The sequence below is a fragment of the Ceratotherium simum genome, chromosome 11 (genome assembly GCF_057802395.1).
Source record: "Ceratotherium simum simum isolate JZ-2026a chromosome 11, ASM5780239v1, whole genome shotgun sequence".
NCBI lineage: Eukaryota > Metazoa > Chordata > Mammalia > Perissodactyla > Rhinocerotidae > Ceratotherium > Ceratotherium simum.
The window spans coordinates 67676339-67701236 of NC_141910.1; the positions used below are offsets into that span (position 1 = coordinate 67676339).

Genomic DNA, 24898 nt, shown 5'->3' on the forward strand with positions numbered 1-24898 from the left:
AAACTTGTAGTTTCAAAGGCGGGACTGTGAGAGATCAAGATTTGGCCATCCTAAAATATATCTCTTTACCTTGATTGTTTTCTCTGAGGGACATTTGACCTCCCCCACTAACTGCCTAAAAAATTTGACATGGTGGCTCCTTCCTAGAACAGATCTATCATGATGGCTGTAAAGATAATGTAAGAGAGAAGTTACAATAAAAAAGGCACCAACAAGCCCCTCTTATCAGAAGTTCTGTCTCTCTGGCCACGTTCTCTGGATGGCCCTGCGAGGAGTTGCCAGACAATCATTTACATTTATAAGGGAAATCTCCATTTGTAAAGGTATCTCCCTCTCTGTTTTGGGAAGACGGGGGAATGGTCTCATTTCTAGAGGCTTATCAATGTAAAAAGTGAGGCCTCAAATCTACATAATAACCTTACTCTTGTTTACTGTGCCTTAGTGGTAATCTCCTATCACTGACTCCCCCCACCCCCAACATCTTCCTTTGTCATTGGCTGAACATGGTATTTAAGAGGAGAATTTCTGCTATTGTGTTGAGAAATGCAGTGTCCCTGCTTTCTCCCATGTATACATGTTATTAAACTTGGTATTATTTTCTCCTGCTAACCTGTCTTGTTATTATTTGGCCAGCCAGAAGAACCTTAAGGGAAAGGGCAGAGGGAGATTCTCCCTCTTCCCCCGACACTGCTAAGCCACGGGGCCGGCCCAATACATTGTTTTAAAGAGGTCATTTGCAGTTGAGAAAATACCTTCTCCGACAGCCCTTCTTTTAAGGGCTCATTAAAAAAGTCGTTCTTTGGGCACTTCATTATTGAAACGTAATCTTTTCCAGAAACGGTAACAGTGTCTGTTACTGTTAGTGCTGTCCAGTTGATTCCTGCCCGGGCTTTTTGGCCCATCCTCTCCCCTTCCTGTGCGCTATCAGACAACGCTCCGCTGCCACACACAGGGTTTTCCTGGCCAATTTGTCGGAAGTGGGCGGCCAGGTCCTTCTTCCTAGTCTGTCTCAGTCTGGAAGCTCCGCTGAAACCTGTCCACCGTGGCTGACCCTGCTGGTGTTGGAAATACCAGTGGCAGAGCTCTCAGTATCACACCAACAGCCACCACAGTGTGACAGCTGACAGACAGGTGGTGTGGTTCCCTGACGGGGAAACGAACCCAGGCCACAGAGCGCTGAATCTTAACCACCAGACCACCAGACAGTATCTGTAGTTTTATCCAATTATATAGCAAACTTCTCACTGAATAATTTGTTCTAATGATCATCTGTTCAAATTTTCGCTAGTGTGTTCTAGGCATTTTCCAACAGTATCTGTTGACAAAGGAATGTATTTTGGTTTGTTACCATCTTGTATCCGCTTGTTTAATCCATTTAAGTGTTTGCCCAATGGCAACAGTGTCTCCTGAACTTTTTCTATTAAAAAATAAAACTCAAAAAAAGCTTCTAAACACTTTTTGTTAAATTTGCAAGAGTTCGTAAAGAACTGGATTGAGTAGCACTGTATACATCATGAAGAGCATTGGGGTCTGTCTTGGGTTCTGGACGCTTAGTTTCTAAATGTGTTGCTAATTGGAGACACGGCATACCATCCAATAACTAACATTCACTTAGGCGAGGCCTCTTGTTAGCAACAGCAAAGGCTATAAATCCACGTTCAAATAGTCTTGATGGTTTTGGGAAAATGGCTGACTTCTTGTCATATCCCGTTGGCTCACATGGTTTTTGCTGGACGTTGGTCAGCTCTGTACCCCATCGTGTGGTGTTTTCCACCATCACTTCTGACACCAAATGCATGTCGTTTTTCCACACCAATAGCCAATTCTCCAGTTCTCTGACACCAGCTGGGTGACCAACGATTCAATTCAATCCTGGCACTCTCTACCTGGAGTTAGCGTCAGACCCCACATGTTACAGGCTCAGTCCTATAAGACTGCCCCCGCTTCAGACGCTAGCCACAAGTGGGGTCCCCAGGTGACCCACACTTCTGTCCCGCTGCCTACAAATTCAGGAGTTCCCCGCCTCCCCCAATTTGATAATTCACTAGGTGGACTCAGAACTCAGGAAAGTGCCTAACTTACTTTCACAGTGTACTATAATGAGTACAAATGAACAGCGTGGGGCCAGGTCTGGAAGGGCCTGAAGCATAGGAGCCTTGTGCCCATGGAATTGGGATGTGCCATCCTCCCAGCGTATGGATTTGTTCACCAAACTCCATAGATTAGGGGTTTTTATAGAGGTTCCATTACATAGGTGTGATTGATTCAATCATTGGCCATTGGTGACTCAACTCAATGTCCAGCCCCCTCCCCTCCCTGGAGGTCAGAGGGTGGGGCTGAAATTTCCAACCCCCTAATCGTGGCTGGATCTTTCCAGTGACCATCCCCCATCCTGAAACTATCTAACCCCAAAATCCCCTGAGTCATCTCATTAGCATACAAAGACACTCTCATCACTCAGAAGATTCCAAGGGTTTTAGGAGCTCCATGCCAGACCAAATCTTTGTTTTTTTAATACTATATCTTTTGTTCACTTGGGCTTCTACATTAGGATTATTTTCAATTTCAGGACTTTTTTTGCTGAATTGTTTCAAAGCCACTTCTCGATTTGAAGACAGTTACTTTGGTTAAAATCAGATGATATAATCCACATATCCGTAATGAATCCTCTGGGTACAAGTGACCTGCGAATGTCACACAATGCTAAAACCCCAAAATGGGGGACAAAACGTGGGCGCGAACTCCCTGTATTTTGTGTGCAAGAGCAACCTTCTGGCTTATGCGCCAAGTGGAGGCCAGTGTCAATTTGAATAATAAATATTTGTAAATCTTACTTTCTTTGGATGACCAAGTCAGTGAAGATTCTTAAGGTTGAGTGATTCATTCATCCATTCATCTCACAAATATGTATTGGGAGCTTACTGTGTTCCAGATGCTGTGGGCGGTGCTTGAAGCCACAAGATTGAATGACATGGTCCTTACCTTTGGGAAACACACAGTTCAGTCATCATCCAGAAGGGCAGACAGACAGTTCCACTGTGGGTGTAAGTATCAGGGGGTGGTGGCAGGTGCTGGGAGCAGTGCAGGGGCACCTCAGTCAGTCGTGAGTCATAGGAAGAGTCAAAGATAAACTTCCAGCAGGAGGTGATGCTTGGGCTGTTTTGAAGGTGAAAGAAGAGCCGTGACCTGTGTTATGACAACAAGATGCAGGAAACTACGAGAAGCGTGGTGAAGCCAGAGGGAATTTTCCTGAGGTTGAGTTGGATGGAAAACAGGTCAGCAAGAGGCCATGTCACAGGTCTTTGTGTGCAGGGCCAACGAGTTTCGACTTTACCCAGAGGGTGATGGGGCCAGTGAAGGTCTGAAGAAGGGAGTGTCAGGTAATATTTGAGTTTTAGGAAGATCTCTCTGGCAACAGGTTGGAGGATGATACAGGGAGAAGAGACAGGAGGCAGGGAGCCAGCCAGAGGGGCTCTGTAATTGTGGGGTGGTGCAGAGAAGATGGGGCCCCAGGGAGGGGAGCTCCCCGGGCTCAGACAGACTCAAGGTTAAGGACTCATCCTCCACAAGTCTGACCTCACTTTAGACACCAGCCACAAGCCTAGGGGTCCCCAGGGCCACCTTCCCTTTAGGCCAGCTTGCTATAAATTTGGGAGTCCCCATAGAATCCCTCAGTTTTGATAATTCCCTAGAATGACTCACAGAACTCAGGAAAGTTCTATATTCAATGGTTACAGTTTCATTATAGCAGAAGATGCAAATTAGAACCAGCCAAAGGAAGAGCCACACAGAGTGAAGTCAGGAGGTTTCTGAATGTGGAGCTTCCATCATCCTCAGGGTCTTGGCATTCTTCCGGCATGAAATGTGACAATACTCAGAGTATTGCCACCCAGAGACGCTCGCCCAAGCTTCAATGTCCAGCATTTTTATTAGGACTTCATTACGTAGGTACAACTGCTTGAATCGTTGGCTGTGGGGTTGACCTCAATCTCTAGTCCCTCACTCCACCCCCTAGGTCGGGTCTGATGTTGTGCGGGTCTGAGATCTTTCTGGTGTGACCACCCCTGTCCTGAGTCATCTGTTAGCACAAACTATCTGGGCCCATTATGAGTCACCTCGTTAGCATAAATGTCAGGTGTGGTCTGAGGGGCCTACCACGGATAACAAGACACTCTATCACTTGGGAAACCCCAAGCGTTTGGAGGTTCATCCCTCAAGGTAGACACGGGACACTGGTGCACAGGACACTGTGGGAACATGGGGAGTACAGGGCCTGGAGGGGGGATATGTTGGAAGGGGCAGGTTCCTGAATGATTGTGGTGGGATGGACAGTTGAAAGGGTATGTGGTCAAGAGAGGGGGAGGGGTTTGGGAAGCAGAGTCTGCTGTTTTTTTTTCCCTTATGGTGTGTGCTTTGGGAGTCTTGTTTAAGAAGCGTTTTCTAATCTCTAGGTTGTATAGATGCTCTATTACATTTTCCTTCTATTTACTAAATAAGCCCTCCTTCTCCCTGGTTTTTATGGGGCCGTGTTGATTGACTAGCAAGAGCCAGTCATACATGGAACCGTTTATGAGCTATCTATTCAGTTCCACTGTTTACTTGTCTGTTCCTGAACTAGTACCATCCTGTGCTTGTTTCTATGACTTTGTACTAACAGACCGGAAGAGTCTGTTATTCTTAACTCTCGCTGGCTGTGGAGCTGGTGCCTCTGAGCTGGCTTTGCCCAGGAGGGCCTTGCAGAGCTGCTGGGTGAGAGAGGGGGACTGGGAGGGAACGTGGAGCCCTGTCCTCAGGATAAGGCTGAGGGCGCCTGGTGGGCCTGGCGTGACTGTGGGTTCTCAGTGTGGGACTTTCAGTGCTCAAATTGTCCTACGCAAACCAGCATAGGCTGGCCACCCTACATCAGCACCAACTCAGTCCTGAGAAATGAAAAAATGATGCTGCTCTCCTTCTGAGAATCACTCTCCCCTAGCTTTGGCTGGCCTGCATGGCCTCTCTGCTCCAAATACCCTGCTCGATCTAGAACAACATTCATCCATTCAAGAAACAAGGTTTTCCAGACACAAGATCAAAGCTGAGGTTCCAGGGCAAGGAATTTCCAAACTACCAGGCTTGATGGTTTTCGTATCTGCAAAGGTCATGATAGGAAAGCCCTTTTCTTTTCTTTCTGGACTGTTGGTCATAACAGAGCTAAGCAGACAGCTGCCAGAAGTAGGCAGCAAACTGATTTGTTAGGGAGCCATCGCTGGGGCTTGATGGGGGAGGGGAGGGGGAGGCCAGCTCTTCTTTAACAGCCGAGGAGCTGTCAGATAGGAGGCGCCTCTCCACCTGAGTCCCAGGGTGCAGCAGTGCCAAATATGAAACACCAGCCCGGGCGGCTGGCGGCAGGACTGGCTGTGCGGCTCAGCTCAGCTCAGCTGGCACCTGCTCTGGGAGCATGCCAGTTTCCCACATGGGGATGAACGCATATGAAAGATGACAGTTGTAAAGACAAGAAGTCAGGGCGATCAGGCCTTCTGTTTATGAACCCGAGCAAGGGGCTGGTGACTCTGTGTTCTCAGGAGAATTGGTACGTCATCACTCCCTCTGGGCACTCGGATGGTGGTCTCGCAATGCACTCACCAGGTGGCTCACATCCTTCGACGGAGGTTCAAGGTGCCAGGTATCAAAACCAGGACCCCACGTCTGTCAGCCAGGTGTCTCCAGCCCACAGTGCAACCCCCAGGGGTGGGGAGTGAAGCTCCTTGCACCTCTGAGCTGCTCCGATATTTAGTCAACTCTTCCTCCAGCTCTCAGCCCCGGCCTCGGTTCCACCCTCCAGGGTTGCACCGGAGAATCTGGCTCGTTCTTTTCTCTGCCAGGCACCCCAGATAGTTGAACATACTTTCTTCTCCGTGAGTCTTCCATGTTCTCCAAGTTAACACTCCAGGTGCTGCCGAAGCTTTCGGGTTTGATGAGGCCCCTCTCCACCCTGGTCAGGACCAGCTGCATAATTTACAGAAAAGTTTACTAGTTTAGGAAAAACTCACTCTTCCTCCTGTGTGTTTCTCCTTTACTGTCACGCTGCTGTCACACTCACAACACTTCTGACACCAGACAAGTGGGGCTTTTTTCCCACCAGCTGGGTGTCCTGCGATTTAACTCGATTCTGACCCTATCTACCTGGAGGGAGCAGCAGATCCCGCAGGTTAAGGGCTCAGTCCCACATGACAACGATCTCCCCCACTTCAGATGCTAATCACCAGTGCTGTTTGTCGCCTTGCTTCAGACCGATTAGCTATAGATTGGAGGTTCCTACAACCCCCTCCTTCAATTAATTTGCTAGAGCTGCTCACAGAACTCAGGAAAACAGTTTACTTACTCTTTACTGGTTTATTATAAAGGGATATGATAAAGGACGCAGAAGAACATCCAGATGGAAGACACGCATAGGGCAAGGTGTGGGGGAGGGGCGCAGAGCTTCCGTGCTGTCTCCGAGGGCACCACTTTCCCAGCACCTCCATGTGTCTGCCAACCACGAAGCTCTCTGACCCTATATTTTTGTGGACGCTTTGTCACTCAGGCACAATTGATCGTTAACTCCATTTCCACCCCTCTCTCCTCTCTGGAGAATGGAGGGTGGAGCTGAAAATTCCAAGCTTCTAATCATGGCTTGGTCTTTCTGGTGACCAGCCCCATCCAGGAACCCATCATGAGTCACCCCTTTAGAACAAAAGACACTCCTATCACCCAGGAAATTCCAAGGGTGTCAGGAGCTCTATGTCAGGAACTGGAGTCAAAGACCAAATATCAGAACAAAAGATGCTTCCAGTGCTCTTATCACTTAGGAAATCACAAGGGATTCAGGAGCCCTGCGCCAGGAACTGGGGGCAGAGACCGGTAGATACATTTTCTGTTATCTCACACCAGTGAAAAACAAAAATGTTGGGCCATTGTTCAGAAATTATTAGGAATTTCAAGATGGCAGCAGCAGAGCGTTAAAGCAACACAGGGCCCATGTGGCACACAGATCGCAGCCCGTGAGGCCGGCTCCGTCCCGGTCACTGCCTCATGGATACCCTCCGGCTTGTAAGAGTCCGGCTTAAAGGACAGTGGTCAGACTCATTTGGCCAAGTCGGCATGGGCATCAGACCTGTTCTGGCTCACTCCCTTGCCCGGTGTTGCAGCCTGTGGTCAGAGAGTTGAGCCACTGTCCTCTGAACCCCTGCAGGGCTGGCTGAAAATGCAGATTACAGGGCCCTCCCAGACCTTCTGGATCAGAGTCTCTGGTGTGGGCTGGGCCCTCGGCCGTCTCTAGCCTGCTGCTCAGCCCGAGCTGCTGCGTTAGGTAAGGTGGAGAATCACTGTTGGTCCCGGGCTTTTCTGCAGCCTCTGGGGGAGGAGGCTGGGTGGTTCATGGAGCTGATTGTCAACCAAACCTCTCACTCTGTTGCTGAGGCCTGCTGGTCCACCCCATCGCCCCAACCTTGGCATGAGCAAGTTCTTTCTGACCTTCTCCTGCAAGAGCAGGCCTGAGCTTACATCACCAGTCCGGGAGAGAAGCAGGAGCGGCCTGCCGGCACACTGTCCAGTGCCTCAGATGGAAGTGGACCCGGGTCTGTTCAGAGCTCCTGCCGTGCGCCCAGGAGACCAGACGCACCAGCAGGGCCGCCAGGGCCCGGGACAGTCGGGAAGGAGGTATGGATGTCAGAACACATTCAGGTGGGCCTGGAAGGAGGGGACGGAACACAGGGACGCCTGTTTGCAGCCACGGTCACGAAGCGTGGCAGGGCCCCCAGAGGACTTGGACCCTTGGCCTCTGAATATGTTGCTGTTTGGCCTTCCTGCCAGGCCCTTCTCTTTTCCCAACCTCCCATCTTAGTTTTCCTTCTTAACCCCCAGGCCGGCTTTTCCCATCATCAGCTTTACACAGAGCATGAAATCTGTGTCCTGGGGGCTCCTGGTGCTCTCAGGACCTTCCAGCTGGTCAGAGCCCAGGGCTTGGAGACCCTGGAGAGCCCACCCTGGGGCAACACTGAGGTGCCTGGAACAGCTGGGAGGTCCAGCCCCCACTCCTGCTTCCACCCCGACAGGCCCAGTTGTGACTATCAGCCTGCCGAACGTGGCTGCATGGAGGAGAGGTTCCTGTAGCTAAGGACAAGAGTGTGAGGACCCCGGATGTGGTCCAGCCCCGTCACCGTGCAGATGAGGAGCCTGGGGCCCAGAGGGCAAGGGCCCTGACCAGGCCCCTGACCCCTCTGTCCCGGCTCTCCCCTCTCCTGCGCCTCTCAGACTCCTTCCAGTTCAGGAGCCTGGCAATGACCTCTCTACTGGGACAGCACTGCCGGGGGCCCCGCTTCCCGGAGTCCCGGGCAGGGAACTCACATGGCTACATCGCATGCCTCGGTTTGCCCTTTCCTCCCTGCCACAGACTCCCTCCAGCGCTTTCCAGCTGCAGGAAAGAGCCCCTGAAGACAGCTGTAGCTGCATGTAGGCGAGAAGAAGGTTTTGAAAAGCACATGGGATGCAATTTTATAGCACGTCTTGTTTTAGAAAACGTCAAGAATATACAAAAGTGGGGAAATGTACCCATAACCTGGTTTCAGTAATTGTCAACTTATGGCCAGTCTTCTTCCGTCTGGACGCCCGGCCTTCCCCATCCTACTCCCCACCACACACACCCTGAATTATTTTAGAATAACTCCTAGTCATCATATTAGTTCATTTGTAGACATTTTGGGTGTGTATCTCTAAGAGGCAAGGATTCTGTTTTAAAATATTATCACAATACCATTATCACACCCAAAACAAATTAACAATAAGAAAATGTAATTTTCTGAGGTAAACTATAATTGTCTGTATACCTGTGTGGTGTGTGGTGACACCACAGATGTGGCTTTGGTGTGAGGAAAGGGGGCCCACCACTCTTGTGCTTTTTAAAAACAGCTTTGTTAAGATATAATTCACATGCCATACCATTCACCCATTTAAAGTGGTTTTTACTACATTAACAAAGTTGTATAACCATCACCGCCATCCAATTCCAGAATGTTTACATCACCCAGAAAGAAACCCCAGATGCTTTAGTGGTCACTCCTCACTCTTCCTCTGCCAGCCCTGGGCAACCACTGGTCTATTCTCTGTCTCTATGGATTTACCTATTCTGGACACTTCATATAAATGGAATCATATAATCCATGGCCTTTTGTGTCTGGCTTCTTTCACTTGGCATAATGTTTTCAAGGTTGATTCATGTTGTAGCACAAATCTGTACTTCATTCCTTTTTATGGCTGAATAATATTCCATTGTATGGATAGACTACATTTTGTTTATCCAGTCTTCAGTTGGTGAACATTTGGGTTGTTTCCACTTTTTTGGTTATTATGAATAACACTGCTATGAACACTCATGTACAGGTCTTTGTGCCGACACGTGTTTTCATTTCTCCAGGGTATGTACCTAGGAGTGGCACCCTTGTGCTTTTCCAGGCCCTGGCCCAGCTCCTCCTGGGAGCAGATCGGTGTCCTTCCACCCATTTTGTTCATTATGCACAATGAAAACTGAAGACAAGTTTCTTTTTAAAAAATATAGGGAGTGAATGTACTAATGGGGTCTCCATGGAGCTCACTGGGTCATTCATTCGCTTGCTCATTTAACGAGCATCCTGGAGAGCCTGCCTGGGGAGCCAGGAGACATGGCCAGGCCCCGCCCTGGGGAAGCCCTCGCTGTGCTGTGTGGGAGAAGCTATCTCTCCTCCATGGACACGTTACAATGACCCAGCGCACACAGGCCAACAACGGAAGCATTGCTAGGAATATTCTCCTCTTCAGTGGTCCCTTTCCAGAGGCAGTTACGGCCCCTCACACTGTCAGACCCCCAGAGTTGGGCCTGTACAGGCTCCCAGGCAAGATCGCCCATGCTCCTCACCAGACTTGGTCTGGATACTTCCAGACACCAAAAACTCCTTCCGTAAAGGACAGAGATTGCTGGGCCTGCGGATATTCTAGAGAATTGATTGATGGCGCTATAGGCAGCTCTAAAAACAGAGCTAACACAAATCAGAAAAGGGCCACAGCCTTGGCGCCAACATGGCTCCCAGGGCTGCTTTACCAGGGCCGGCGCCCCTTCGCGTGTGTCGGTTCTCCAGGTTTAGTTTTTGGGGTGTGCGGTATACGCATGGTGTTATGTACCCTCGGCAGCAACACTCTAATGAAGAGATTACTGTTTGAATTCTACTGACAAGGAGATTGAGGCTTAGAGGGGTTGAGTGACTTTCTAAAGTCGCACAACTGAGCTGGAAGCCAGGAGTTGAATCGAGGTCTGTCTTGGGCCAAAATCCAGAGTCAGAGGTGACACAGGTACCTTGTGTTGCCCAAAATGCTGGGTTGGCCCAAGTTCTGGCCTTTGTCTGCCTTGCTAGGAAAGACTTTTGAAGAAAGGAAGCTGGTAGCCTCCCCGTGGTGCCCGTTGCCGTTCCTGCCTTTGGAAGAGGCTTTCACACCCCCGATTTCATTGTACGCCAGTATCCAGGGGGTGTCTTTCCATTTTTCAGGAGCAGAAACTGAGACATCACATAGTCCACCTTAAAGAGATAGGTCAGTTTATGGAGTGGCAGGTGGAAATGCCCAGACCTCCAGGAGGGGTGTTCAAAGGGTCAGCCTCTGAACAGCTGCCAACCAAACCTTTAGGGACAGAAGTTCAAGAGGGAAACAGCCCAGAGACCGAGTCAGGAGGTCAGGCAGCTGAGTCCCCCCCGCTGCCAGAGGAAGCTGTGAAAGGCCAGAGCCACTCCGGCCTCTCTGCCCCTCTGGGGCCACGTCCCTCCAGGCCGTGCTCCGAGTGGCTCTGCAAAGGGGTCGCGAGTTTCAGGCTGCCCACAGGAGGCCTGAGAAGTCCAGACCCAGCACCTCAACACCAATCAGGTGGCTGGGCCGCGTGGGGGGCTTTTCCTTCCCAGAGGGGCAGAGGTGGGGGGTGGTGGGAGGGGATTCAGGGAACGACCCCAGCAGAGTGAGGCAGCGTGGAGCAGTTCCAGGCGCTGGGCAAACACCAGCGAGGCCACAAGTTTTCCCCACGGAAACGGCAGCGGCCTGGGTGCCTGCAGGGGCTCTCACGCTGTGGGCCCCAGGAGGAGAGGCCGCTGGTGACAGACAACTTGAACCCAAGCGCGTCGGCGAGGACTTGGGCAGACGCCAAGGATCCGGTGACCATCTCGGGACTTGCCCTTCATTCATTGTGTGTGAAGAAGGCCCTGTGTAGGTCTTAGCACACAGACCAGAGCAAGGGCAACGGAAAACCTGCAACCAGAGCATTCCCACTGAAATGCAGCAACAGAACTCTGAAAGGAGAGGTGCTCCAGAAATACAGAAACCTCCCAAGGCTGACATGTGCGCAAGAGCAGACCTAGCAGACTCGCTCTAGGACGCTTTTCTCTTGTTTCTTTTCTCAGTCGTTATCTCTTGTGTAAATATGCCAGTTCTTTTGTCTCCATCAAAGCCCTGAGTACTTATGTGTCTTGTCTTGCTCAGCCGTTTCTGAGCTGGTCAGACAGAGCCCACGTCCCCAGGGGAACTCGGGGTTTCAAAGTGATCTGACCCCGATTCACCTCCGGCCCTTTCGAAGGCGTCCTCTGCACTCACTATTTGTTCTTCAGTCATCACGATTGTGGGTGATTTGGGGTAAAACCTCTCCCCTCTCTGTGGGCATGGCAGTGCCCATCACCAGGGCTGCACGTTGGAATCACTGGAGCTTGAAAGAACAGTAACAATGCATGGGCCCCACCCCAGAGATCCCGATTTAGTGGGTCCAGAATCTGCTCCCCAAGGGATTCCAACACAAGGCTCAGGCCAGAACCACGTCCAGGGAAACACGCTCTGTGTTACCTAAACTTGCCGCAGGTGCCAGCTGACCAGGGACAGGCAGCACTGGGCCCTTGGCTCTTACCAGTTGTGTGATTTGGTGAGAGAGAGCTCTGGGCCTGGGTTCCCATGTGTAATTTGGGATAGCATCCCTGCCTTCTGTGTCTCCTAGGACTGTGGAGAACATCAGATGAAGGAAAAGATGGGCCAACTCGAGGCCAGCGTCCAAGAAATGCCCAGCCCTTCAAGACGGCATGTCAGGGTTTGCGCCTAACTGACCTTGGAGACGCGGAGTGCCATGCATGAAGCCAGTCAGACCCGCCCTCCTGGGGTTTCTGCGCCCAAGCTCAGAGCATCTGGGAGGAGGTGATGGGAGCTTCTGCAGCAAGCGAGGGCTGGGCCAGGTGGGACATGGCAGGGACCAGGAAGATTTGCAGCTGTCAGTGGCATAAAGCCAGGAGGGACCAAAAAGAAAGAGCTTCTCTAATTGGAGGTTTCATCTACATGTGGAAAGAAAAGAAGTTATGACGTAGTAATTTGAACAGAGGTCCTGGGATCATACTGCCTGCCTGAGAATCCAGCCTCCACTCTGGAGAAGCTACTCAAGTCTCAGTTTATCCATCCATACAATGAACATAGAGCTACTTGGAGGATTAAGTGAGATAATCCACACAAGGTGCTTGGCCTTTGTTGTTGTTGTTATTATTATTATTACTACTACTCTATGTGCTGGGACTATGATAGGTACTCTCTGGGGGCGATTTCATTTCTGCTTCGCAGCAATCCTTACTAATAGGCATTATTCTTTCCCCTTTTACAGAAAAGGCAATTGAAACTCTGAGAGGTTAAGTAACTTGTCCGAGGTGGCAGAGCCAGTAAGCAGAGACAGAGCCAGAATTTGAACCCAAGTCTTCCCAACTTCAAAGACTGCTGTCTTCAGGGGGCCCAGCCTCGACTCTGACAGGCACTTTTGAAGCCGTTTGAAAATGGGGGGGTACACTGCTGGTGGGAGTGCAAACTGGTGCAGCCACTATGGAAAACAGTATGGAGATTCCTCAAAAAATTAAGGATAGAACTACCATATGATCCAGCTATCCCACTGCTGGGTATTTACCCAAAGAACATGAAAACACCAATGCATAAAGATACATGCACCCATGTGTTCATTGCAGCATTATTCACAATAGCCAAGAGTTGGAAGCAACCTAAGTGCCCATGGAAGGATGAGTGAATAAGGAAGATGTGGTATATATACACAATGGAATACTACTAAGCCATAAGAGACGAGGAAATCCAGCCATTTGTGACAACATGGATGGACGTTGAGGGTATTATGCAAAGTGAAATAAGTCAGAGGGAGAAGGTCAAATACCCTATGATCTCCCTCGTTAAATAGTAGATAATAACAACAATAAACAAACACATAGAGACAGAGATTGGATTGGTGGTTACCAGGGAGGGGTGGTGGTGTGTGTGGGAGAAGGGCAAAAGGGATAATTAGGCACATGTGTGTGGTGATGGATTGTAGTTAGTATATGGGTGGTGAACATGATGTAATCCATGCAGAAATAGAAGTATAATGATGTACATCTGAAATTTATACAATGTTATAAACCAAGGTCACAGCAATAAACATAAAAAAAAAAAAAAAAAGAAAGAAAATGGGGCGGAAAATAGCCCCAGGCAGCTGGGAGGAGGGCAAGTGGCTGCTTGTCTGACTAGAGGTCTCTGGTCCCCCTGAGAGGAGCACGGGGAACACCTAGCGGAGAGGGGGAATGCGGGGCCCGGAGAAACAGCTGCAGGGGATGAGGGCCTGGGGCCTGGAAGGAATTCACACTCTCTGACTTGTGCTCTGTGCTCCAAGGGCTGGTTACACATTTCTTGAGTCCTCACCCTCGGCCTGGTTATCCTGGAGACTGTCTGTGATGGAGGAGATCACGACCAGTCACAGGGGAAGGACACGAGGAACTGCAGCAGACAGAAGGGTGAGGAGGGCCCGGGCTCCGGGGAGGTTGGGGTGTCTGGGTGCTCCCCACAGCGGAGAGGCCCAGAGCGCCCAGCCCTCACATGAGCACTGCACGGCCCTCAGGTACACCCCAATCTCCCTTCCAGGCCTTTGTAGGGCTGGGCCCTCCATCTGGAAGTCCTCTATTTCCCTCCACTACGCTGTGTCCCACCTCAGCTCCCAATGCCCGGTTCAAATTCTCCTTCTCCATCATCCCCAACTAGAACAGGTTCTGCCCGCAGAACTTTCACAGCTGTCTCGCCTGCCTCGAGGCGCAGGGCACCACCTTCTGTGTCGGCACATCTGTGTCGGCACATCTGTGTCCACGTCTCAGCTCTCGCACTGACAGATTGGAAAGGCGGAGTGAGGAACACAAGGGGGCAGCCATGGGCTGGGCCTTGGATCTTGGGCTCTGGCGTTGGGTCACATGGGACAGCCATGGGCTGGTGCTAGGCCGCGTGCCTACCTTATAAATGGGGGTGACTGGCAGGGCCACAGGGGGGTTTCCTCTAGAACCCTAAGTGTCTCTCCCCAGTGCGCTACTCCTGATGGTGGCACCAAGGCTGGCCCTCTGTTCTCTCAGAAACTCTAAACCTCGTGCCCCTTGCTGCAGTGGCTCTGCTGTCTGCAGTTACCACTATGGTACTTTGTGCAGCAGAAATAGCTGCAGGCAATAGACCCTCGGGAGGATAGGGACCTGGGATCCGTGATCCTTACTTTCAGGGTTGCAGGTAGTGAGGGCTGGTTGGCACTAGCAGAGGGAAACAAACTGCGGCCCACAGTGGAGAAGCAGTAACTTAGGTGACAGCCTGAGCTCTCCTGAAATGAGAGCCCGTGAAGCCCAGGGCTGGCCAGCCGCGTGGCCGCTGGGGTAAACCATTTCGAAAGGTGTGAGCCATGGGAGCCGGCTGCTCCTAATTAGGTGGAGAGTTTGAAGAAAGGCAGTAACAGGCTCAAGCCGTGTTAACAGAATCAGGGGGCTTATCTCTGTAGCCTGGGCTGATGTGACCCCAAACGGAGCAGAGTCTGCCTTCAACGCCCAGTGGATTCACAGCCCCTCGGGCCTCCTGCAGGAGAGCAACGCATCGATGGGACAGCGCTGGAACCTCGGGGATCATATGCTCAATCTGGGAGTGTTTGCCCTGCGGATTCCCAAACCCCCAAAGCCCACAGAGCTCCTTTCCTGCCAAAGGAAAGTAGCTCCTCCCTCCCAGCTGATAAGACTCGAGACCTGTGACCTCCCCGCTCCGCCCCGCGTGGCCTTGAGACCTCTCACCCAGCAAGATGCAGGGCGATCGTCACAAACTTCTAGAAATAGAAAGGATATGCCTCCTCCCCTACCAAAATAACCAATACTGGCCAATTTACTTAATCAAAAACCTGGGGAATATATCTGAGAATGAATTTGAGTATATTAGACTAGGAAGAAAGAAACAGAATTTTAGATTGGACTGATTTTATTAATACAGCTGCACTCAGCAAAATTCTGGAGTCCATAGGCTAGCCTGGGAGCTGGGAGGGGGGCTGTTGGCTCCATCGACGTTGGCTGGAACCGGGACTCACTGTTGGCCTAAGATAAGGGAAGTTAAGCTTTCAGAGATTCCTTGCACTAATGTGGAGCAAGCAAACACATGGGAGAATAAATGGTGGGCGGATCCGTCCTGTGCGGCCCCTCCCCCGCACTGTCCCCCCTGGGGACACAGAGGAGCCTCCCTTACCTGCGATGAGGCTAGTTGTCAAGGGCGGCACAAGCATCTTTGAAGAAAGATGTAGTGAACACCCTTCCCAGGCTGCCAGGTCGCCGTAGGATTTGCTGCCACTGAGATGGGCTCTCTGGTTTTGAAGGGAGTGATGGAGTCCCCAGTGGTGGCCGTCAGGTAGCAGCGCCTAGCTGCAGCCAGGTGGGCTTGTTCCTGAGCTAGGCAGCAGGGCCCAAGAGGTGATTAGAGGGGCTGGCCTGCAGGGGTCTTCGGCGGTGGCTAACTGATCACAGGATCCCTGGGACCTAAATAGATGAACAGCTGCTAATGTCCTCCTCCATCTGTATGACTGAAGAACCTTCGAGCCTGATAAGTGGAGGCCTGGCTTGAGTAATCATGGAGGAGAGTCAGGCACTTATACCCACTCCTCAGACCCTAGAGCCCCTGGGGTTACAGAGAGGAAGTTCCCTGAGATAACACTGCAGGTAAATACTGTGAACCTACCTAAAAGTCTCCCAAAGGGCCTATGGCGGTTAACAGGGGGAACTATGGAGTGGGCAAAGAGCAGAACAAGACTAGGGGATTATAGACACTGGTTCTGAGCTCTGATGACTAAGGACTAGTTAGTAGGGTCTAGTGACTGTGGCCCACCAGTCAGAACACTGGCTTATGGGAGTCAAGTGATAAAACAAGTTTTTGACTGATTCCATCATACATGGGCCTTGTGGATCCAAGACCTCCATCTCATGGTGAACTTCGGGGATGTCTGACTGGAATCCCCACCTGGCTTCCCCACTCACGGAGTGAGGACTGTCACAGGAGGAACCAGCCCAGTGGATGTCTCTGAAGCTCCCTCTCCTTCAACAAGTATCAAAGCAATACCACACCCCTGGTGGAGTCACGGAGATCACTTCCACCATCAAAGACTCTATTAGTCTGGGCTCTGCAGAGACCTAAGGGTCCTGGAGAATGACCATGGATTCTTTCAAGCTCAATCAAGTGGTTATTCCAACTACAGCTGCTCTTCTCGCTGTGGTCTCTTTGCTGGAGCAAACTTCTCCAGCTGCAGCACCTGTGGGCAGTTACCAATCTGGGAAGGGCCTTTCTCCATCCCAATACGCAGAGGGCACCAGAGGTGGTTTGTTACCTGGAAGGGCTGCTCTCTGGCTCCTCGCCATAATTTAGTCCACAGGGACTTGAAGGTCTCATTGTTCCAGAAGATACCGGGCTGGACCATTACATTGATGATACCACACTGACGGGAGCTGGTGAGCAGAGGGCTCAGGTATCATCTAGATGCTTTAGGAAGACACATGTGTGCCAGTGGTTGTTGCTAGGTGCTGTCGACTCAGCTCCGACCCCTGGTCACCCTGTGAATGAGTGATGCCCATGGTGACCTGACCTGGGCAGCCCTACTCAGCCGGCTCCTGTAGACTCATGCCCATGGCTTCCTTTATGGAGTCAATCCATCTTATATTTGGTCTTCCTCTTCTCCTGCCACCTTCTACTTTTCCCTGCATTATTGTCTTTTCCAAAGAATCCTGCCTTCTCATGTTGAGTCCAAAATGTGTACCAGAGAATACAATAGACCCCTCCTGCCTGAGTGAAGTTTCTGGGACTGGTTGGCATATCCCCTCCAAAATGAACTTTGCACCGCACAGTGAGAAAGAGGCACAAAGCATGGTGAGTGTCTACGGACTTGGGGGACCACCAGATACTACATTTCCGTGAGCTGCTCTGTCCCACTTATTGAAGAGCCACAACCACAGGCTCTCAGTTTTGTGGCCAGAGCATAAGAAGTCTTTCTAGCTGATTCAGGCCTCAGTGAGGGAGCTCTGCCATTTGGTCCTGATGGCCCAGCGGAGCCAGGGGTGCCCCAAGTGTCTGCGCCAGTCCAGAGGTGATGAGGGCCCCAGGCCAGCCCTGAGGAGGGAATCACAGCACAGATACCCAGCGTTTCAGAGCAAAGCAATGCTCTCCTCAGCAAGTAACTGTTCTCCATTTGAGAAACAGCTCCTAGGCTAAATGTCAGCCATAGGAGACACCAAGTAATTGTGAACCTGAGCTTGACATCTCGAGCTGAGTGTGGTCTGAGCCATCAAGCCATAGGCTGGGTGTGCCCCGCGGTAATTAATCATCAGGGAGGTGGCATGTACGCGACTGGGCTTGAGAAGGTCCCGAAGGCACAGGGAGATTGACTGAGCAGGTGGCGCACCCTTCCATCGCCCCGACTCCTGGTGCATCACGGCCTCTCCCCGGCCGGCCCCGTGTCCTGCGGGGGAATCCCTGTGGCCAGTGCTGTTGGTTTCCTAGGGCAGCTGTAACAAAGTACCACAAACTGAGTGACTCAAATCAGCAGAAATTTATTGTCTCACGGCTCTGGAGGCTGGAAATCTGAAATCAAGGCGTCAGCAGAGCCGTGCTCCCTCGGAGACCTTTAGGGGAGAGTCGTCCCGGCCTCTTCCTCCGTCTGGTGGTTGTTGGCAATCCTTGGTGTTCCTTGGCTGGTAGAGGCATCATTCCAATCCCTGCCTCTGTCATCGCATGAGGTCCCCCCCACCATGTGTCTGTGTTTCTCCTCCTCATCTCGTACGGACACCAGTCGTATTGGAGTAGGGCCCACCCTACTCCAATAAGACCTCATCTTAACTAACTACATCGGTAATGACCTTATTGCCAAGTAAGGTCACATTCTGAGGTCCTGGGGGTTAGGCCTTCAGCATACCACTTTGGGGGGATTCAAGCCACGATACCAGTGGACTAAGAAGTCTGAGACTGAGTTAAGGGTGGCTCTGTGTGACCCCTGATGCCGGTGCCCGCCAGAGTGCAGTCCCGTAGCATCGCAGACTCACGTAGGCACAGCCCTGGAGGCAGTGGGGCAGGGAATTTCCATCACGGGAAGGCCGAGCGGCACACCCGCAGTCCTCGCCAGCAGTGAGGCTTGACCCAGCTGAGCTGGCTTGCTGGCCATCCAGAAGCAGGGTCAGCCAGCCAATCCCTGGTAATAAATACCTTCCTGCTCAAACGAGCAAGAAGGGACAGGGTTACTGCCACAAAGAGCCCCACGATACAAGCACTCCTTTTGTGTCACAGAAAACAAATCAATATGCAGACAAAAAGCTTCCTAGAGGAAGACGAAGCAAAAGAGCCGAGACTTCTGTGGGGTCACGGGGGAGGTACAGGAGAGGGGCCAAGGGGACAACATCTGTGGGCTGGTTGTGCCTTGGCTCCCCCCCGGGGCCCTCTATTTATAGGGAGATAGAGAGAAAACATAAGCTTTAGAACTGGCCCGGCTCTCTGAGCCGGTGTCTGAGCTGTAACCGGGGCAGTGAGATCCAGCTGAAGTCAGTCAGTGGAACCCACTCCGGGCAACGCTTCCTGAATGCCGCACGCAAAGGAGACGGGGCGGATCTGGGTTTTGTGAGGCCTGCAGCTTATTCAATTTGGGGAACCCTATTTAAGAAAAAGAACACACAATTATGAGTACATAATTGCTAGCTTTGTTGGCTTCCTGGAATATGATGGGTCAGGGCTGTTCTGGAAAGTAGGGGAAGCCCCAGGGAAAACACAGCTGGCAGGAGCCCCGCTAGGAAAACTCAGGTCCAGGTAGCAGCCTCTGGGCAGCCGGAGGCCAGTGAGGCCTGAGAGTGGGTGTCTGGGGCAGCCCAACAAGGAACCTAGACAGGGGGCTGGAGAGAGCGCAGGAGGGTCTGAGAACTCTGGGCAGCACCGCCAGGAGGTGCCGGACCCCCTCGAGAAACTTACATTTCCCTGGGGGAGGGGTGGAGAGCACCAGAAAGGGCCAGATCTGGGGGCCTCAGTTTGAGGGAGCCAGCCAGCCGGTGTGATTAAAGAGAAAATGGTTCTGGCAGGAACACGGTGAGTAAATTAAAGGGAGAGAGACGCGGTGAGGCGGGGAGTCACAGAGGGATGGTTCCCGGCTGCACAGGGCGTGATGAGAGGATGAACGCAGGTAGAGGCCGCATAATGCAGGCATTATCTCCTGAGGAGGGCAGAGCCTCGCGGCCCCACAGCTCCGGGCTGGAAGGAGAGAAGAAGGGAATTTGACCCTCGGGGACGTGTGGGGTCAGGGAATCTGCAGGAGGAGAGGAGAGAGACAGAATCTGCCAGTTTGAGACATATGGTGGAGGGAGGGGCTGAGAGACAGAGAGGAGAGAAGGAGAGAGAGAAAGAGAGGGAGAGACAGAGAGAGCAGAGTGTGAGGGAGGAGAGGGAGAGGCGTGAGGAGAGAGATGGGCGGGGGGGGGGGGGAGGACAGAGAGGGGGAGAGAGCACATAGCAGCTACAGTTTGTGGAGAAGGCCCGGGCCGACACTGCCCTGACCAGGCCCTCACATACACTATCCACACTCCCGGAAGGACTCGACATGATCTCTACACTGTCCTGAAGCTCCGAGAGGCTTAGGAACTGACTCAGGAGCATAAAGCTGTCGTGTGGCCGCTCTGCTCCAGACCCGACACCAGGCCCGCGCCTCCCCCTCTCCAAAGCCTGCAGCAGAGGTGAAGTCCGAGAGCTGAGGAGCGGTTCCGGGGGGCCTGGGGCACTGGTCACGGGAGGAGGGCTGCGAGGCCCCCAGTTGTGCCCTGGCCAGAGAAGGGACATCTTTCTCCATTGGATGCAAAGGTGTCCTCGCTCACTAAGCAGGTCAGAGGGCGTTCACGCCCAGGGGATGCTTTTCCTGTTTGGCACAGACTCAGTGGCCCTGCCTCAGCCCCCACTTGAGTCCTCTGGGATCTGTCTCCCCCTATCGCCACTCTAGTCCAACCAGACCACCCGACCCATTCCCCTCCACCGAGGCCCTCAGCTCCCTGTCTCTCCTTGGGGGCCCCATGGGGGAGCCAGAGCCACCCACACACTGGGAGAGGGTGGCAGGCGACTCAGAGAGGCCGAGAGAATTCGCTGTGGGGAAGGAAGCGTGCTCTTAGCAGCGAGAGAAAGGTCAGTAAGAAGCGGAGGGAGAGGGGCAAACCCCAAGCAAACCCAGCCAGCAGATGTCTCTGAATCTAGTGACAGGCCAGCCTGCGTCTGCGCTGTCCCAGCAGGAAGAACCCAGGAAGCACAGCCCTACCCTTCCATTGTATAGGTGGGAAGACTGAGGCCTGGAGCTGGACCAGTTCTCAGCCTACCTGGCCTCTCTGGGCAGTGTTCACACACACACACACACACACACACACACACACACACACACACACACACACACACACCCCTAAGTTCCAGGCTACCCAGCAGAGCACCTGTGTCCTTCCCTGAAGGTCTGCCCCTGAGGGCCCTGCGCAAAGAAGAAATGAGAAGCCCCGAGAGAGAGGGCAAAACAAAGCCCTCGGGAGGGAGTGCTCCAGCGTAGTGGTCTCGAAAAATGGAGAAATCACAAGAAGGTTTAGCTGTGTTTGAGGTTTTGGGGGCTCACGGAGCACAGCAGAAGGGGTAGAGCTCTCGTGACATTCTCCCTGTGCGTGGCCTCCCCTGACCTGGAGCTGCTGTGTTCATTTACCGCCTGGTACGAGGTGTAGTCAGTTCCCCCGGGTTTGTCCTAAACTTGAAAGTCAGCCCAGGGCAAAGAAATGTTGGTCTCCTCCTCCTCCTCGTCCTGCCCCCGGGCCCACCTCACCATCGCCTGCACAGCATCACCTGAGCACTAATGAGTTTATCATCCAAATTGCTATGAATGCTTATGAAAGTAATCCATGCTCACGAGAAACTTGGAAAATAGAGAAAAGTGGATGAAGAAGACAAAAATCACTCATAATCACACATCTGAGCAATCATAGTAGATGTTTTGTGGTCTATTTTCTCCTAGGCTTTTTTCAGTGTATAAATGTAACTTTCAAAATAGTGGTAACTGGATCACACCACCTGCTGTTTTGTGTGCTGGGTCCTCCCCCCACCCCCCACAATGTTTTTTTTTTTAAAGAGAACAGTTGTTTTTTTTTTTTTGCAGGGGAAGATTCGCCCTAAGCTAACATCTGTTGCCAATCTTCCTCCTTTTTTTTTCCTTCCTTCCTCCCCGCCAAAGCCCTAGTACGTAGTTGTGTATAGTTGTAAGTTCTTCTGGTTCTTCTACGTGAGCCCCCACCACAGCACGGCTACTGACAGGCTAGTGGTGTGGTTCCTCGCCCAGGATCCGAACCCAGGCCGCCAAAGTGGGGTGCACAAAACTTTAACTGCTAGGCCATCAGGGCTCGCTCTGGGTTTTTTTTTTTTTAACTGAATATTATATGCGGTGAATTTTCCCACATCAATAAACATTATCCAAAAGCAAAATTGTTAATTCACTTTTTTAAGCCTAAGTTTTTAGAGAGGTTAAGACACCCATGGTGCCTGGCACATGGTACATCCCCATTGCCAAATAAATGTCTAAATAAAAATGCCACTTTGTCCCTGTACTCCACAACTTCTACTTCTGAGCTGGTCTCAGGGTCTGACTTGGGCCAAGCAAGTTGGACACAAGATATTTGGGGGCACCTGTACGATGGGGAAGAGACCTCCAGAAGACGGTCCTGTTTTCCAGTGCAGTGAGGGGGCGAGAGCCTGGTGCTGCCCGTATATGGTGCAGACACTGCCAGGAGTTGTATGTGCCTTATCCCATAACCCACATGGCAACCTGTTGAATGGGGCAATGTGGCGAATGTGCCCTATTTTCTCCGTGTTCATCCCCCTTCTTCATTAGCACAAGGAACTCAATTTTATCTGGAAACGTGGCTGCCGGAATAAAAACCACATTCCTCAGAATTCCTTGTGGGGCCATGTGACAAATTCTGTCCAAAGGTCTGTAAGCCAAAGTGTTGTGTGTGATATCCAGGAAGTGTCCTTTAAAGAGAGGCAGAGAACCACACTGTGCTTCTTACTCCTTCCTGCTAGCTGGAAATAAGACGTGGTAGCTGGAGCTTAGCAGCCATATTGGGCCATGAGGTGAAAGCTTCCTGCTGAGGGTGGCAGAACAGCAAGAGAAGGGGCTGGGGTCCCTGAAGACTGTGAAATCACTGCCAGCCAGGGACTGCTTAGCTGCAGAATTTTACATGAGAGAGAAATAAATTTTTATCTTGTTAAAAAAAAAAAGCCATAGCAGGCATTTTAGAGCCCTGGCCTCTCTCCATAGGTAGCTCCCTACTAGGAGGGAAGGTTGTTAACATTTATTGAATGCCTGCCACTTGCCAGGTATGTTATATATGTTCTTCAGTTTAATGTAATTTAACTTAATTTCCCCAACAACCCTGCAGTGTTAGTACTATTACCTCCATTCTACAGATGAAGAAACTAAGGCTCAGAGAGGCTGAGGAACTTGTCCAAGTCACGGAGTTAGTAATGACAGCGTCTGTCTCCCCAGTTCCCGTCCTCCCCGCCTTCCCTCACTGCCTCCCAGACTCTTCCGGGTTCCTCTGATTTCACTTCTGATGAGACGAGCTGCCACCTGAGAAAGCCCGGTCGCGGAAGGTGGCTTTGTGGTGGTCTTTTCCGCCAGCCTCACATTTGAGATGAAGTTCCAGAGACCGAGCCTTTTCCCAGGGGTTTGAAAGAAAACTTAAATCATGTTTTAATATCAGTAAATTATTTTCTTTTTCTTCTTAAGAAAAAAAAAAGCCGGTCGTCAGCTGTAATAAATCAGACTCAATTACTCTTATTACAGTGATGACCTTTCCTGCCACTCTAATTGGCTTCTCTCTGTGTTTTCATTAAGGACCCGTACCTTCAAAGGTTTGTAACTCAGATGCGTTTTTACTTGGAGCTGAGATTCGGCTCTGATGGCAGATTGGGAACCCAGGTGCTGCTGGCGCCGCCACCGAGGGAAGCGAGCCCGGCCCCCGCCGCCCTCTGTGCCCTGGACGGGGCCAGCAGGGCTGCATGGACAACAGTCGCCCGGCACAGCTGTCTCCACACCCATCTGAGTCTTGTTGGGACAGACCCCCGGGCTTGTCGGATGGCAGTGTGGCCACGGCCTGGCCAAGGCGGGGCTTCAGCCGCGGTTCTGGTGGCTCAGCCTGCTGTGATACGGCCCCCAGGGGACCCAGCCAGGGACTGTGCGGTGTGATGGAAGGAGGCCAGGACAAGGGACCAGACGGCCTGAGTCGTCGTCCTCGCTATCCTGTGGTCTTGGGCAAAGTGCTTGGCCTTTTGAATGCCTCGGTTTCCCCGTCTTCCAAGTGGATGACAGTTGTCATGAGGCTGGAATGAGATCAAACGTGGAGAGCACGTAAATGGTAGAGTCTCTATAAACGTGAACTTCCTTGAGGGACGTGCAGGGCAGCAGCTTCTCTCTCAAGTGGGAAGCTGGGACGGGCAGGTTTTCTGGGCCCATGGAGACACAAGCTCAAGTCAGCTCTGCCAGCGTGTGTCAGGCCGTCGAGAGCAGCAGCGGGCCCCGCAGGTGCACAGGCTCGCAGGCAGCCCAGGGGCTCCTGCAGGGCCAAGGGGCCAGTGCTTTCCTTGGAATGCCCTGGGTTCTGGTCCTGCCCGCTCCACTTATTCTCTATGGGACTCTGGGCAAGTCACTCAGCTTCTCTGAGCCCCATTTTCACTTGTATAAAATGCAGATAATAATTGCGTGAGGTGCAGGCCAGCACAGGTCGGCCTCGACACTGCAGGCCTATTGTTATTTAGCAGTGGGTGACCTTGCAAGATTCAGAGACCGGAGCGTGGAGGGGGACTAGCTGGCTGGCGGCCTTATTGTGCAACACTTTGGCAGCACTGGTGACTGCTTGTGCAGGAAGAATAAAAACGTTCCCTCCTGGGGGACAGGCCCATCCATGGCTTTTGGGGAGCTCACCTGGAGACCTCTGGCTTGGTCCCTCAGCCCTCGTCTTTGCCGGCCCGCCTGCTGCATTCCTGTCGCTCATCCCAGCCAGCCACAGAGGAGCATTATGGCTGTACCTCTTGGAGCAAGACAGAGCTGGCCTTGACCAGTGGGTTTGCTAACAGGGGGAGAGGGCGTGGCCCTGGCAGAAGGGCCGAGCAAACATCTAGGACATTCCACGTGGCCAAATGCAGAGTGGCTGTGGGAGCAGGAAGCTCAAACTCACTCTCTGCCCCCACTTTGGCCCCTGCCCCCCGCCCTGGGGTCTCTCTCTGTGGCTGTGTCCCCCACATTCGGAGACCGACCAGAAGCAGACAGGGGGGTAGTGCATGGACCGTGGGCCTTGGGCTCAGACAGGTTTGAATCTGGGCTCTGCTCACCCACCCAAGGAGCAGCTTACCGGGTCCTGCCCCACCGTCTAATAGACGTGTGGTCCAGGCGTCTGGGGCGAGGGCTGGACCCCCGCAGCTGGTCCCCTTGCACCCCTCCCCCTCGTGTCACTGTGTCTTCCCACCAGGCCTGCCACGGCCACTCTTTCTGCTCCAG

General features: G+C 52.0%; 1 long non-coding RNA gene across 3 annotated transcripts; it reads left to right on the forward strand.

Moving 5' to 3' along the window:
- Positions 1-446: 446 nt before the first annotated feature.
- On the forward strand, positions 447-9177 carry LOC147916030 (uncharacterized). Of its 3 annotated transcripts, none has more exons than XR_015553687.1 (3): positions 447-3275; positions 7211-7677; positions 8073-9177. It is a non-coding gene; the product is annotated as an uncharacterized LOC147916030 (long non-coding RNA). The 3 variants fall into 3 exon arrangements; XR_015553688.1 differs by lacking the exon at positions 447-3275 and having other exon boundaries at positions 6961-7327; positions 7505-7677; XR_015553686.1 differs by lacking the exon at positions 447-3275 and having other exon boundaries at positions 6961-7677.
- The last annotated feature ends 15721 nt before the right edge of the window (positions 9178-24898 follow it).